This window comes from Cibotium barometz, chromosome 60, assembly GCF_041138505.1.
Source record: "Cibotium barometz isolate CiBa-2024 chromosome 60, ASM4113850v1, whole genome shotgun sequence".
Classification (NCBI taxonomy): domain Eukaryota; kingdom Viridiplantae; phylum Streptophyta; class Polypodiopsida; order Cyatheales; family Cibotiaceae; genus Cibotium; species Cibotium barometz.
The window spans coordinates 23,671,015-23,687,774 of NC_141105.1; positions in this window are offsets into that span (position 1 = coordinate 23,671,015).

Here is a 16,760-nt window from a genome sequence, read left to right on the forward strand (position 1 = left end):
TAATAGCTGGAGGTGGTACCTTTGTCCCCTGTGGTATGGCATTATTCACCTGTGCTTCTATTGGTTGCACTCTTTCCAGCATGGTTCTCATCGGTATCGCTTCTACCCTTCTCATTTCAAGCCTCACTGCCACTGGAACCATCCCCAGCTGGTTCATCCGTTGCAATTTCCAATCCTTTGATTTGGCTATCTCCACAGCATCCTCATAAGACCTGGGCTTCTTTAATTCAACCTTCCAGCAAATGCCACCCTTCAATCCTGCAATAAAACGATCCTTCTTCATCATGTCCGGAGGTACCTGATCATCCCCCAAAGCCCTGCACAAAGTCTCCCACAGCAAAGAGAATTTCTTCACATAATCATCAATTGGCTCCAATTCGCCCTGTGTCAATCCCTGCACTTCATGCCAAACTCTATCTGGATCCTCAATCTTCTTAAACATGTTCAAAAGTGCAGTCTTCAATCCATCCTCAGTCATCAGAATGCGTGGCTCAGCATCCTTTAACGACTCTTCAAAAGTTCTGGACCATGCCCTCGCATCTCCCTTCAAACATATATTCAGCAGCCGCAATACCTGTGCTGGCTCATTGATGTGGTTGCTTATGCATGCAACCTCCATCCTTTCCAGAAAATCTGCCACATCTTCATTAGGACCACCAAAAAACTCTGGATACGACATCATTTTAATCCCCAAGCTTCACTTCAAATCCCAAGAAAAACTGGAAACACCTTCCTTCAATCTCCTACTCTGGGGCATACACCCTCGTAAGAGAAATCCCTGAGCTATCCTCAGTGGGGGCACTAGAAGAATGTGAGGTGAAAAAAGAAAAAAGAACCTTGCCTCTATAGCCCTTCACCTCCCAAACTTGGAAAATACAAACACAACGCGGAGGCACCACCAGCCACCGGCTGGAACACTTCTCACTCTTCACCACCCACCCACACCAGAAAGACAGCTCAAAACCACGATAGACAGTTGATTATCCAACAAAAAAACATACACAACACCATCCACACTGTATAAACTCAGCAATTACACCAAACCAGGACTCTGGCCAGTTTTACTGCCAAGGGAATACACCCTTGCGTCTGACAACCAAGCCTCTATCTCCCGGTCTCTGCTCTCACTTCAGAGGGCGCCCCACCAGCAACCCTCAACTCTCTGGTCTTCTCCCTGCATCCGGCCCATCCACCAGTCTTCGGCACTACCAGCCACCACTGCAGCTGCTTTACGTGCCAGTGACACTCGAGACGGCCTCCAACTCTGCACTATGCTCTAGGCTCTCTCTCGTCAGCATCCACTCTCTGCCTGCAATCATCGCCCACACAAAACTAGCCACTCCTCTCTTCAGAAGGCGCCCCACCAGCTAACCCTCAACTCAGCAACTCTCACTCTCTGTGTGTCGTGACCAGCAGCTTCGTCAACCACAGAGCCTCTGCACAATCTCTTCAGCACCAACACCAACTACTCAACGCAACACCAACAAAAAACCACCTTCCTTCAATCTCTCTCTGCACTCCAGAGCCACAGCTCTCGCACTTCACACAGGCGGCTCCCTTACTGCCCTTCCCTCGACAGTTTGCACAGCCACCTTCCTTGCTCTGTCACCCGGTCTCTACAGGTTTCGGTGTCGTCCAGCTTCTCTGCAGCCCCGCTAGTCTCACCTATGCTACCAGCTGCCACACCAGCCCCATTGCTTGCTCTCCACACTCAGTTCATCTCTTGGCGCCTCCCACCGACGTCCAGCCTTTCGCACACGGCAGTTACCTGAAGCGGGCCTCTCTCAAGCCGTCTTCTCACACCAGGTGCCTGCTCGCTCCAGACTCTCTCCCGCTAGGAGGTCTCCCTTCACAAGGCCACCTTCTTCTACGTCTTCGCCTCAGCACCTGGTGCTTCACACGCGAGAACCCACAGCCCTTTCGCCTCTGCACCATCACTGTTGAGGCGACCATTATCCCTCCAAGCTGCACCAGTCTCCACGCCAACTCCTTCGCTTACCCGCCAGGCGTCCTTCACCAGAGAGGCCGTCACTTCCTTTGCTCTGGTCCCGTCGAATCCCCAGCCAGCTTTTCTCTCACCAGGGACTGCCCCAGCAGCCCTTCAATCCTGCATAGGCCACCTTCCTTTGCCTGGCCTCTATCTCTGCAGCATCACCAGCCAGGAGTTCTCTACAAGGCGGCTTCCCAGCTTTCTTTGTGCCTCAGTCTCCCGAGCGCCAATCCACCTCTTCGCCAACCCGTCAGCCCAGTCGACCAGCAGCTTCGCCCTCTTGCCTGCTTGCGTAGCCAACTGTAGCTCGTCACCTGCACAAGGCGGCTGCCCTTCCCACTGTGTGTGCCTGGGCTGCAGCTCTTCTCGCCAGCTCTTTAGAGTCACCCTCGAGCACCAGGCGGCTCCTATCCATGCTTCTCAGAGCACCTACGCTTCCACTGTGAAGCGACCCTCCTCTTCACCACTTGCTACAGCGCCTCTGCAGGGCGTCCTTCCATGCGGCAACTCCCCACCTCGTCTCGCCTCTCTGCTGCAACAACACCCGCCAGCTCCTACAACCTGATGTCACAGCTCCTTCGCCTCTGGTCCCGTCGAATCCCCAGCCAGCTTTTCTCTCACCAGGGACTGCCCCAGCAGCCCTTCAACTTCAGTCGCCTTCACACACCTTCGCCTATCTCTGCAGAACCCGTGGGCCTCTTCTCTAGGCAGCCACCTCTTCTTTTTCCACTCTACACAGCCGCCTTCCACGCCTTCGCCAACTTTCTTGAACATCTACTATGGCAACGAATAAGGCCTCCACGTAGCTATTCCCAAGCTTGCCATACTATTTAATGTATATATATTTTTTATTTTTTCCCCAAGCCTCAATGATGGCCACACACTAATGCTAAAAGAGCCCCTCCTTCCTTATGCTTCGGATCATCACGCCGCGCCCATAACCTTCCTTCCAGTGCCAGAGCTGCAATATCTGCCCATAGGTCATAATTATCGGCACCTCTCCTCACCAAAATACAACCAATTCCATCGGTGCCATGCACTGCCGGCCATCTCCACACGCTTGCTAAAAATGGAGCGCCATCTCTGCATCCAGAATCAGCCCAATTTGACCAACCATCATCACATTCGGGGTTCCCGTAACACTTTCACGTGCAGGCATCACCATCAGCTCGTAAAAAAAACCATAAAACCACCCGCACACCACACTGTTGCAATAAAAACTCCCAAATCTCCAGCATCTGTTTCCAAAAAAAATGACACGCATACCAGCTCACTGCAAAACCACCCGCCGGTCTATACATTTGCCAGGGCATTCAAGGCAAAGTTTATTCCCAAACCAAGCATCCCATATGTACACAAACCAAAAACACCTTTCAGATTTTTACCTGACAGTGGTCTCATAAATTTACTCCCCATTTAGCTCAGTTGGATGTAAAAATAACTAGAAGGTTCAATACTAAGGGGCTAAGATGGATTGGAGACTGTTGGGATAGATCCTAGGATGGGTGGAAAGAGTTGGGATAGATCATTTGGGTTACATCAGATGGACTTGCATATCATAAGACAAGATCTAGAGGAGATTGGGAAGGGCTGGGTTTCTACTACCTTTAATGAGGCTTGTTGGTTGAAGGATTGGACATGGATTGATGGGGCCAAGCTAGGGAGGGTGACCACCAAGTTTTTGTATAAGGAGATGAATGTGATGTATTGTAACAAAATCTAGAGAGTAAGAGCGAGATGAATGTGATGTATTGTAACAAAATCTAGAGAGCAAGAGCGAGATGAATGTGATGTATTGTAACAAAATCTAGAGAGTAAGCTAGAGTTCAAATACTTGGAAAGAAGAGGTGGAGATGTTGTGGGGTATGGATATACCCCACAACAATCTAGAGAGTAAGGTGGAGTTCAAATACTTGGAAGAAGAGGTGGAGATTGTTGTGGGGTATGGATATACCTTTGAAGGCATAAACCTTGGAAAGAAGAGGTGGAGATGTTGTGGGGTATGGATATACCCCACAACAATCTAGAGAGTAAGGTGGAGTTCAAATACTTGGAAGAAGAGGTGGAGATTGTTGTGGGATATACCTTTGAAGGCATAAACCTTTTTGTGGAGAGTCTGTATGTGGGATATACCTTTGAAGGCATAAACCTTTTTGTGGAGAGTCTGTATGTGGGATCCTCCCCTTGGATACAAATTGGTACATAGAAACTTTACTTCTGGGGTGTGTCCCAGATGTGGATATGCAGTTGAGGATGGTAGAGATGCTTTTTGGGGATGCCCTACTATTAGAGGGCTATGAAGCAGAATTGATAAATGGGTATTCTCTAGCATAGGGGTAAAGGGGTCTTGGGGGGCTGGTTGATGGGGAGACTAACAGAATCAGAGGGGGAAATTAATCTATTTTTCAACCTTTTTAGATATAGTTGTCTCTGGGAGATTTGGACCTCTAGAAACTGGCTAGTATTTCAAAAGGGGTTGGATGCTGTAGAGTTGATGTATAGATGTGTGCATTAGTGTTGATATGTATATTACGTAAATAAGATGAATGACAATATACATGTAGAGGTAGTGTAGGCTCTACAATTTGGGATAGGAAAGAAAGCTTGCAAAAGTTTGGACCTAATACTTGAAGATGGTATCTGAAGGAGAAGCAAATGGTTCATACCTTTATGGCCTTGATAGAGAATCCTATTGGTATGAGACACGATGTGAATATTTGGACTAAGAAGGAGTTCATGGAGGAATAGACTCTTAAAGGATGCACTACTACTGCCTTGCAGCTGGAGTATTACATTTCTTGGGAGCATTCATCTTTTGTCTGGGAGGAGGAGAGGTGGAATCAACTCTATGGTTTACTTAATAGTGAGCTATGATTTGATAAGATATGAGTGGTTTCTGGAAAAAGTAGACTGTTGTATATGCTTCTACATAGTTTATAAATATAATTATAATTATGTTCCCCAAAAAAGAATCCCTATGTCATTTGAAACCTACAAGATTGAAAAAAAGAGTTATTTCAAAAGTTAGCATCACGCACTAAAATTTCTAAGATAAAAATTTATCATCACAAAGAAAAGAGCTCTGAAAAATCACAATTTCTATTCACAATAATTTTCATGTAATATGCCTATTCTAACATAATTTATCATCACAAATAGCTTTATATCAATCTCCATGGGTTTAACCCCACTGCTGATATACACTCAACCATGCTAAATGCCTTCATAATTTCTCTTGCGTACTTTTGTCAAGAAATAAAGATTCCATTTAACTCTTGCCAAACCTCTATCCCCAAACAAATTCATAAGCCCAAGGTTTATCATATCAAACTTTGAACTCAACATCTCCTATGTTTGTTGGATCTTCTCTTCATGGTTTCCCATCATAATAAGGTTATCCATGTATAGGAAAATGATCATATACCTAATATATCTACCCTACTCAGAGAAAATATGCAAACTTAAATTTAACAAGAATTTAGAAAGACCAATACTTATAAACAAATAATCTATCCTCGTTGTTGGTACCGTGCTCAAGGGGCCTGTTTTAGCTCATATAATGCCTTTCGGAATGTGCACACTTTGTTTTTAGAATCGAGTATCTCAAACCCAAGTGGCTACACCACATAAACCTTCTTGTTGAGATGGCCATGCAGAAATGCTAACTTCACATCCATTTGTAATACTAGCTAGTTCTTCCCATGAGCGGCCAAGGCTAGTACTTTGCAAAGTGCAAATAGTGGTCAATCTAACTGTTGAGGGGATGAATGTCTCCTAAAAGTCAAAACCTTCAACCTCTGCAAAACCCTTTCCACCATCAGACTTGTATTTAATCTTCCAAACCCACTTGGTGCCAATAACCTTCCATTTTGTAGGATGATCCACAAGATCCCAAGTGTGGTTTCTCACAATTGAGTCAAATTTCAACTCCATGTCCCCCCTCTAGTGTAGATCTACTAATGCTTCCTCTAAGATGGCTACTATACTTCAAGGCCATATTAACAATGTGAGCAAAGGCCCTCTTCTTCTCCACTTTTTGCTGTTGGAATGCCACTTGGTTCTGGATAAATCAAGAACATGCACAAAACAATGACAACTAAAACATTATAAAATATGTAACCGAGGGTTTCTTACCTAAAAAGCTTCTTTAAGGTGTCCTCTTCATCACTAACTTTATGTAAATCCTATTAAGGATATGCACTACATTGTTAACTGCCTCAACCCAAAAAGAATTTTGTAACCCTTTGCCTTTGAGAATACTCCACACCATCTCCACCACTGTGCAATTCTTACACTCTGGAACCCCATTTTGTTATAGAGTATGAGCAACATCAAATATATCTTGATCCCATGCTCCTTACAATAGGCATCTAAACTCGATGTGAATTCTCCTCCTCGATCTGTTCAAAACTTCTTTACCCTCTTTCATGTCTTATTCTCTACCAAGTTATACAATATTTTGAGCTTTCCAAAATCTTCATCCTTATCCCAAAGAAAATACTCCCACATCTTCCTATAAAGCAAAAGATGGATCAACATAATACAAAGCACGGAATTATAAAAAGAAGTGCAGAGTTAACAATATTACTACTTGCAAAAAACTTGATTGCAGACTGATGACATCTGCCCAGTTGTGTGCTCCATGTAAGGAGCTTTAAGGATGATCTAGATAGACTTTGGATGGAGGATGTCTTGCTTACAAGAGGGCTTAAACATGATGAGCTTGATGATTAACTAAGGCTGCCAAACTAAGGGTCGACATGGATGTACATTGACCACATCATTCGATTGGGACCATATCAGACTCTACAGCACGATCTTGTGGGTGACTTTTGTGCAGCTCCCATGACAATCTGATACTGCATATGAATCCTCAAACTAGTCTCGTAACACCTAAGAATAGTGTGTCCTTGGTTGTCCGTTTGTTGTTCGGTACTCACTAATGGTCACATAGCCCGCATAAGCATGCATCCTTCTTATAGAGAGTCACAAGTGTACATAAGTCATCTCCTAGCCATTTGGACACACTTGGCATCCATACATTGTCTAAACATGGAACATTCGGGTGCCCAGATGCTCACCACAATGGCTACTCCTTATAAATGGAACCTTAAAAAATAGAGCACGTCTGTCACCCACAAAAACAACATGAGTGTGGAGCATTTCCAACTATATATATACATATATACATACACACACACACACACACATCTGTGTATATATAATAGATAGATATAAATATATATATATACATATGTATATGTATATGTATATGTATATTCATATGTGTGTGTGTGTGTGTGTATGTATATATATATGTATGTATGTATGCATATATGTATATATACATACATACATACATACATACATATCTATGTATATATATATACATACATATCTATGTATATATATATACATACATATATATGTATATATATATACATATATATGTATGTATGTATGTATGTATTGGATGTGCTTTGTGTCATGTAGAATGTAATTTTGATAGATAGCACATGACTATCTTCGTCATAGATGATTGTCCTTTACATTTTCCATTTGATACAGGTTTATCCTCGCCTCCGATAGTGATTTTTGACATTGGCCATTTTACACAAGGGGTTCTAGAGCCATTGTCTTGGCGAGTGCACGACGTGGATTTCCATTTGACCCAGGGGATTACATGGTTGTCTCTATCTCTTGCATGCATTTGGTGGATCAAATGAGGAGGCATAACAATGATTTTGCTTGTTGGAAATTCCTATAAACCACTATTAGAGAGCTTCATACTACTTGGAGATCATGGAACTTGCATTTGGAAATGTTGGTAAAGGAGGTACCATCAAGTTGGTAAAGGAGGTACCATCATGGAGAGAAAGTTTGGGGTTGTTTTGCATGCTTAAGATGGAGTTTTTGGTCATGAGAAGAAATTTTCAACCGTGGATCATTTCAGGATGCTTTCACATGAGTCACTTACTACTTCCCTCCACTATAAAGATTCATAATGTGTTTCATGTATCTCATTTGAAGGCATATATTGGTGTTAACCCAATTCTAGGGTTAACAAGAGCTACTGCCATTATCTTACATCAAGGAGTCATGGTAGATACACCAAAGGGTCATATATTCAAGATATAAAGCAATGGCGTCCAAAGCTACAACTTGGACGGGCGCCTGTAATGGTGTGACGGAGTATTTATGCAATTCCCGATTCAAAAGCATGTGGTAGCAAGTTAGGATGAAGTCCTAAGTTCATGGATATATTATGAGAGTAGTCATTGTAATATCTTATGAGCCTAAAGTGCTTGGTCGGCCATAGTTTAAGTGAGTGTGAACACTTATGGCCATGTATATAAGTGAATATCTCTCATAATACAGGATACTCTCCCATTGTGCAATTGAGTCTTGCTCTTGTTAATCCTCTTGCTAATCTCTCTCCCTAATGCATGCTAGTGAGTGTGTGTGAGTGAAGTGAGGTGAGAGAAGGGATGAGTACCCGTAGTGCAACGTGGTGGTGTGACAACGCTCGCATCGCGAGAGGCGCGATGGAATTGCTTCTCAAGGAGTTGTAGAGCTTGGAGACCTCAAGGGTTACAAGCTCGGCCATTGGAAAGATCCTCATGATAGTTGCGATTCACCAGGTAATCTCTTTTTGGATATGTTTCAAGGAGGGTTAGGGTGAGCCATAACATTTTTGGCACCGCTGCCGGGAAACCATCCCTTGGCTTTTTCTATCATTTTTCCTCTAATCTACGCATAACCCATTGCCCATTATATTGATTAATGGTTTTCCATGAAAAAGATGTAAACTTGATGGTGATTTGTTTGAGATTTGTAGAATAGCTGTCTTTTTTGTTTTTGAAAAGAATGCCTTTTACTTAATTTTTAGCTTAATTTGTTGTTATTATGGTTTTTCATGTTCTTAGGGCTTGCATATAGTTTATATTAGGCTTAGTTTGCATCCATTGCATCAAACAATGCAATAGAATGCAACTTTTAGTGAATGTTAGCTCTCTTTAGCATTAAACATAGAACTAAGATCATTAATTTTAGTTTAATTATGTGTTTGTTGTTGAAATTGTTTAGACTAGAGTGTTAGCAAGCATTAGGAGTAGCTTAATCTTTCAAAAAATTTCTTAAAACCATAAACTCTTGAATTTGACTAATTTCTCTTAATGGACTGGTTTTTGTCATTAAGTGTGATTAATCTTGCTCAAGAGGCAAAAAAATTTAGAAAATATGTTAATTGGGGTCTAAATTGATCATATGAGTAGTCAAAATTGGTGTTTTTGAGTGTTTTGAGAGCATCTAGATGCATCAAAACACCTAATTACATCAATTTTTTCATTAATTGGAGAAATTTTACTCTCTTTGCTTAATTTTATCTTAAAAGAGGAGACCATAATTAAGAGTAATTAATCTCCTATTTTAGATTAATTTACACATTTATCGATACACAAAGATTAGCATTTCCTTGCTCTATCCAATGATGTGCTCAATTATGTGAACTAATTAGGGATTAGTGATTAATTAGAGTCTTTGATTAGTATAAAAGAGAAAAAGATTAGTGAGAATTAATCTTGCATTAATTCTTAATCATATTTTTACATAACTCATTAAGGCTAATGAGCATTCAATGAGTAGATGCTCATGAGTTGTCAAATTGTCCATTCTGAGGGTCATTTATGAAAGGTGTAAGGGGTGTCATTAAAAGGTTGACTTTTTTGATTCCCACTTATCTTTTTGGAAAAATGCCCATATCTCTTTTATTTTAAATTCAAAAAATATCCCCCCCAAAAAGGGAAATTCGTATTTCCCACTAGACTCCCAAAAAAAGAAATTCAAATTTAATAGTTCTGTGAAGTCCGGTTCGTCGTTCGGTTCACGACGTGAACCATTTTCTGCAGCTTCATGGCCTAAGGGTTCACACTCTCAGGAACCGCGCACAAAAAAATATATCAAATTTATTAGTTTCGTGAAGTCCGGTTCACGGCGTGAACCATTTTCTACAATTTCACGGCCTAAGGGTTCACGCCCTGAGGAACCACGCGTAAAAAAATAAAAAATAAATAAATTTAATATATCCGTGAAGTCCAGTTCATGGCGTGAACCGTTTTTTGGAACTTCACGACCTAAGGGTTCACGCCCTCGGGAACTGCGTGCAAAAATAAAAATTGAATTTAGTAGTTCTGTGGAGTTCACGGCGTGAACTGTTTTCTACAACTTCCTGGCGTAAGGGTTCACGCCCTCTCAGGAACCGCGCGTAAAAAAATGAATTTAATAGTTTCGTGAAGTCCAGTTCACAGCGTGAACCATTTTCTACAACTTCATGGCCTAAGGGTTCATGCCCTCGAGAATCGCGCGCCAAATTTTTTTTTAAAAAAAATAAATCAAAATTTATAAAACCCATGAAGTCCGTCAGCGTGAAAAGGGGTCTGTCGGTAAAAAATCAAAATCAAAATTTATAAAACCCATGAAGTTTGTCAGCGTGAAAAGGGGTCTATTAGCCCAAAAAAAAAAGACTTTGGAAAACACCCCTGGGCTGTTTGGAGGCTTGTATCTCCTAAACCGTATATCCGATGAAGGCGCTCTAGGGCTCATCGAAAAGATGACATCGAGCTCTTTGACTTTGGACTCGGCCGTCCGAAGTCAAAATCGATCATTTTGGCCTCCAACCAGTAGCCTCAAAATTTAACCCAAAAATCGAGACAAAAAACTGTCCAAAACCATAAAAAATCATAGAAAATTACGTGAAAACGACGACGAGCCATATTCGGGCTACTTTTTGAGGGTCCAAAAATGACAAAATCATGGACGACTCATGGAAACAAAGTTGTAGTATGCCAAAAATACTACAACTCCCTCATACAGAGTTTTTCAAAATTCCTTTTTGGAACACCCTCAAAAACGTACTGCGAAACAAGAAAAAAACTCTCGAAATTTTTTTCATCTTGAGACAGTGATGGAAAATAGGTTTTAGGACCTCCTCTTCCATCTGGGAAGTTACTAGCATACGCTTTTTTTGAAAAATTATCTCCGAGAGGTTCACGTACGTATAGCGCCTAAGCTATTTAGGGCAAACGGACATCCGTTTGGACATCCGTTTGACCCAACAAAGAGTACGCCAAGCCTCTTGAGGCTGTCACGGGCTGTGGGAGAATATAAAAAGCAAAAAAAAAAACCTATGTTTGCTCATTAAGGAGCATTTAGGCACTCCGACATGGTCACGATAGAGGGATTGCCAAGGATCACACAAGGACTAAACCCAATAGCTGACATCTTCGAGCCATTGAGATCTATGTCGCAAATGCACCTCCCGATACCATTGGCTATGCCTATAACAAGCATGTCATCGGATTTTACACCCCCTACCACTTCAATCCCACCAAGAGCTTTGGTCCCTCACCTAACATTCCCACAAATCCTATAAGTACCAACCCTTTCCTGGATGCCCACACCCTGGACATACTAACTAGTCTAGGAAGGAGGTAGCCCAAGGACTCAATGAGTCTCTCCCAACAAGAGCACTCACATACGGCCTTAGTGACTCATACAGAAATACGGCCATACAAATTTCTCAAATTATCCACAAATACGACAGAACAACAAACCCTGTTCAATTCATTCAAATATTTGAATAGAGATGTGAAGCCTTTGGAAATCCCAACTGTCCCACCAAGGTACATGCGTTGAACCTATGCTTAGAGGGAAAAGCTAGTTGATGGTTCATCACATTGATGCCTACAATCAAGACCAACTTTAAAACCTTGAAATTAGCCTTTATACATGGCTTTTCTAGATAAGGTAACATTAGGAGAAATGTGGGCTCATTTTTTGGCCTTTTACTTTTAGAGAGAGAGTGGCACTCAACCAATGAGGAAGAGGCTTCCGTACGGAGAAATTTGGCATTTTAAAGCAAGAATTCAAGTAAATAGAGTAAAATTATGCTCAAAATGCATCTTAAAATAACATTTACTCAACTTAAAAATAATAATAAAATAATACTACCGAATCTTTGCACGTAAGCTAAAAGATAGTGGTAGTAGATGCATAATGGAAATGTTTTTATTATAAAAGTGTTATTCTTATTAAATTTAATTTCTATGCATAGAAAGATGCATAATGGAAATTTTTTTATTATAAAGTGTTATTCTCATGAAATTTAATTTCTATGCATAATGGAAAATTTTTTATTATAAAAGTGTTATTCTCATTAAATTTGATTTTTATTAATAGAAAGTCGCATAAAGGAATTTTTTTATTATAAAAGTGTTATTCTTATTAAATTTGATTTTTATGCATAGAAAGATGCATAAAGGATTTTTTTAATAAAAGTGTTATTCTTATTAAAATTGGTTTTTATGCATAAATAGATGCATAAAGAAATTCTTTTTATTTTAAAAGTGTTATTCCTATTAAATTTGATTTTATGTATAAAAGGAATTTTTTTTAAAGTGTTATTCCCATTAAAGTTGATTTTTATGCATAAATAGATGCATAAAGAATTTTTATATCAAAGTTAGAATTGTCTTAAATTCTATGTTTAAATCCTATGAGTATTTGATAAATGAATAATTAAATACTCTAAAAGAGAAATTTTTATCGTTTTATATTCACATGGATTGTAAAAAGAAAATTCAAGAAATCTATCGAGATCGAAATATTCAGATAAATGATTAATTTTTTCCTCATTGGAATTCATAACTAATTTAGAAATCAGTTAAGTGAATATTCAAAGAAAGAAATTCAGTAAAATAGTAACTGAATTATCAAACCTTTTCGAGAAAGATAGTTTAGGAAAAATCTTATCCGTTCTCTCGAACCGTGAATCAGACTATGACCAAGACCAAACTCTTTGTCTCAGTTTCGAGGAAAGAAGATGTGACCAGTTTAGAAAAATACACTCAAAACTCCTGCCAAATCTAAGACTAAGTTTGAGACCCTTCGAATTGATATGTGGATCAAGGTTACAAAATTCGAGGAATTCTGGTATGAAATTCAGAATACCGATCAAGAAGTTTTGGGATACTGATTCAAGAAATACTCATTGCATTCAAAAGAAAATCAAACTGAAAACTTGCATAGAAACCCTGTTTTCTTAAAGAACTATCTTACGCCAGAATACTGGAGGGAGCATTCGGTAAATGTTTTTCTAAGGGAAGTTCGGTTGCAACAACAGCTGGCGAAGAGTGTTCAAAGGACAACTCACGCGGCAAAGCCTACCCAGGTCGCCTTGACCAGCCTCGGTATGGCTAAAAAATGGTGCGCTTCCAGTACGATGGACGAGGGCTGACGAAGCGGTCTCTGAGTGAAGTGCCAGGACACCTAAGGAGGATCCTGGAGGGTTCTGACTAGGCGATGCACAGGCTCGCGGTGCCTAGGACACCCATGCGTATGTCATGGAAGATATGTATGATGGACGAAATGATTGTTGTAATCGAATTTTCCTAACGAGGTCAAGATACTGAACTAACCTTCATCTGATTAAATCAGATAGAAGGGAAACTATTACAGACTTAACTTGAAGGAATCAATGCTTTTTTCCTAATTGAATCAGGCATAGCCGTTGATCTATTTTATTAGAGAAGTCTTCACGCTTTTATTTAACTACTCGAGTTCTAAGCGTATTCTTATTAATCAATTTTATTATTAAAACTCTACTGATTCCAACCTACCCCATCCGGCCCATGGGTTAGCCACCGCCCAACCACTGGAATTGGTAGAACCAGACAAGTACTCACCCACCCATAATTGAGTGCCTTTCTTAACTTTTGCTTTAGAATATAGATACGCACACACTCCTCTTTAAACTTTAACTTATAAAACAATCCATTGACAAACAATTATTGGTTACAGATGTCATAACTCAAAATTTCCATTCAATCCTTGTTCCTCACAAAACAGTATCACTCTAGACTCTCCGTTGAGACCAGCAGGTCAGCAACGAGATCCAGTAACAAATTACAATAATTTTCTCGTCATCATACATATATATATCTTCCACGACATACGCATGGGTGTCCTAAGCACCGCGATCCCATGCATCACCTGGTTAGAACCCTCCAGGATCCTCCTTAGGTGTCCTGGCACTTCATTCAGGGACCGCTTCGTCGGCCCTCGCCCATCGTATCGGAAGCACACCATTTTTCACCATACCAAGACTGGTCAAGACCTGGGTAGGTTTTTGCTGCATGAGCCGTCCTTTGAACACTCCCCGCCAGCTGTTGCAACCGAACTTCCCTTAGAAAAACACATATACCAAATGCTCCCTCCAGCATTCTGGCGTACGACAGTCCTTTAAGAAAACAGGGTTCCTATGCAAGTTTTCAGTTTTGAGTTTCTTTTGAATACAATGAGTATATCTTAAATCCGTATCCCAATACTTCTAGATCGTAGGTCTAAAATTCCAATAGAATTTCCTGAATTCTTTAACCTTGATCCTCAGATCAGAATCAAGGGTCTTAACTTGATTTCAGATTCGGTGGGTGATTTGAGTGAAGTTTTCCTGAACTGGTCACATCATCTTTTCTTGAAACTGACGAAGGAGATTAAGTCTTGGTCATAGTCTGATTCAGGGGTTGAGTCTAGAAAGGTTCTCCCTGAACTATCTTTCTCTCAAAGGGTAATATTTCAATTACTACTTTACTGAATTTCATTCATTGAGTATTTTGCTTAACTGAATTCAAAACTAATCACGAATTCCTATGAGGTCATTTATCTAAAATTCCGACTTCGATAGTTTTTCTGAATTTTCTCATTACCATCCTAGAGAATATGAAATGGTAGAATTTTCCTTCACAAAGTATTTACTTATTCATTTTCTAATATTCATGGGATTTAAACATAGGATTAAAGGGAACTCTTATTTTGATATAAAAATTTTGTATGCATCTATTTATGCATAAAATCCAACTTCTATGGAAATTTTACGCATAAAATCCAACTTCTATGGAAATAACACTTTTATATAAAAGAAAAATCCTTTTATGCATCCATTTATGCATTAAAAAAATCAATTTTGATGAAAGTAACACTTTTATAGAAAAAAAATTCTTTTATGCATCATTTTATGCATAAAAATCAATATTGGTGAAAGTAACACTTTTGTAATAAAAAAAAGTTCTTTTATGCATAAAAGTCAATTTTGGTGAAAGTAACACTTTTGCAATAAAAAGATTCTTTTATGCATCATTTTATGCATAAAAATCAATATTGATGAAAGTAACACTTTTATAATAAAAAAATTCTTTTATGCAACTATTTATGCATAAAGATCAATTTTGAAAGTAACACTTTTATAATAAAAAAATTCTTTTATGCATCTATTTATGCATAAAAATCAATTTTGGTGAAAGTAACACTTTTATAATAAAAAATTTTCTTTTATGCGTCATTTTATGCATAAAAATCAATATTGATGAAAGTAACTCTTTTATAATAAAAAAATTTCTTTTATGCATCTATTTACGCATAAAAATCAATATTGATGAAAGTAACACTTTTATAATAATAAAAATTATGCAATATACATCTTTCTATGTATAAAATTTAAATCTAATGTAAATCACTCTTTTATAATAAAAATAATAATCAATATACATCTTTCTATGCATAGAATTTAAATCTAATGAAAATCACTCTTTTATAATTTTAAAAAAATCAATATGCATCTTTCTATGCATAGAATTTAAATCTAATGTAAATCACTCTTTTATAATAATAAAAATAATCAATATGCATCTTTCTATGCATAGAATTTAAATCTAATGAAAATCACTCTTTTATAATAAAAAAATATTAACCAATATGCATCTTTCTATACATAGAATTTAAATCTAATGAAAAAAAACACTCTTTTATAAAAAAAACAATATGCATCTTTCTATGCATAGAATTTAAATCTAATGAAAATCACTCTTTTATAATAAATAAATAATAATAATCAATATACATCTTTCTATGCATAGAATTTAAATCTAATGAAAATCACTCTTTTATAATAATAAAAATAATCAATATGCATCTTTCTATGCATAGAATTGAATTTGAATGAAAATAACACTTTTATAATAAAAATATTTCTACTATGCATTTTTCTATGCCTAGAATGAAAATAACACTTTTAGAATACACAATCGATGGTGTGGGAATTACTCTTTTTGAATAATACAAGATAAAACTTATTTCACAAAATTTAAGAAAATTTTGCCATAACCTCCTTTGTATGGCTGACCATTTTTCAATTTTTTCTAACCTCAAATTACTTAAAAATTATCCCCAAATGGTTTAAAGCATTCTAAACTAATCAAATTCCACTTTTAAAAGAGAAACAATATGAAAAGTTTAATTCTAACAATTTGATTACTTAACTAGGATAAAGAAAGGCTGAATTTAAGAATGAAGAGAGGGGGAAAGCCTTTCTAACAAGGCATAGCATCAATTTATCATTTTAAAGATAAAAAAATTTAAAAAACCATTAAAAGAATAAAGAAAAAGTAGGATTTCTAACTTACATGAATTTGTGGGAGCTTTCCTTTGGCTTGATGGTTTGAGGGATCTACTCTTGTTTGCAACAAGAGTGGCCACCAATTCTTTAGAAGAGGGAATGGTCAAAAACTAATGAATTATTAATAAATTCACAGTTTTTGGCTCCGGGGGAGTAGAGTAACAGTGCATAAAACACTTTTAAGCTTCAACAAAGGGGATGGCTTCTATTTATAGGAAAAAGTGAGCTTCTAACCAAGCAAATTGATTCTAGAATTTTCCAGAC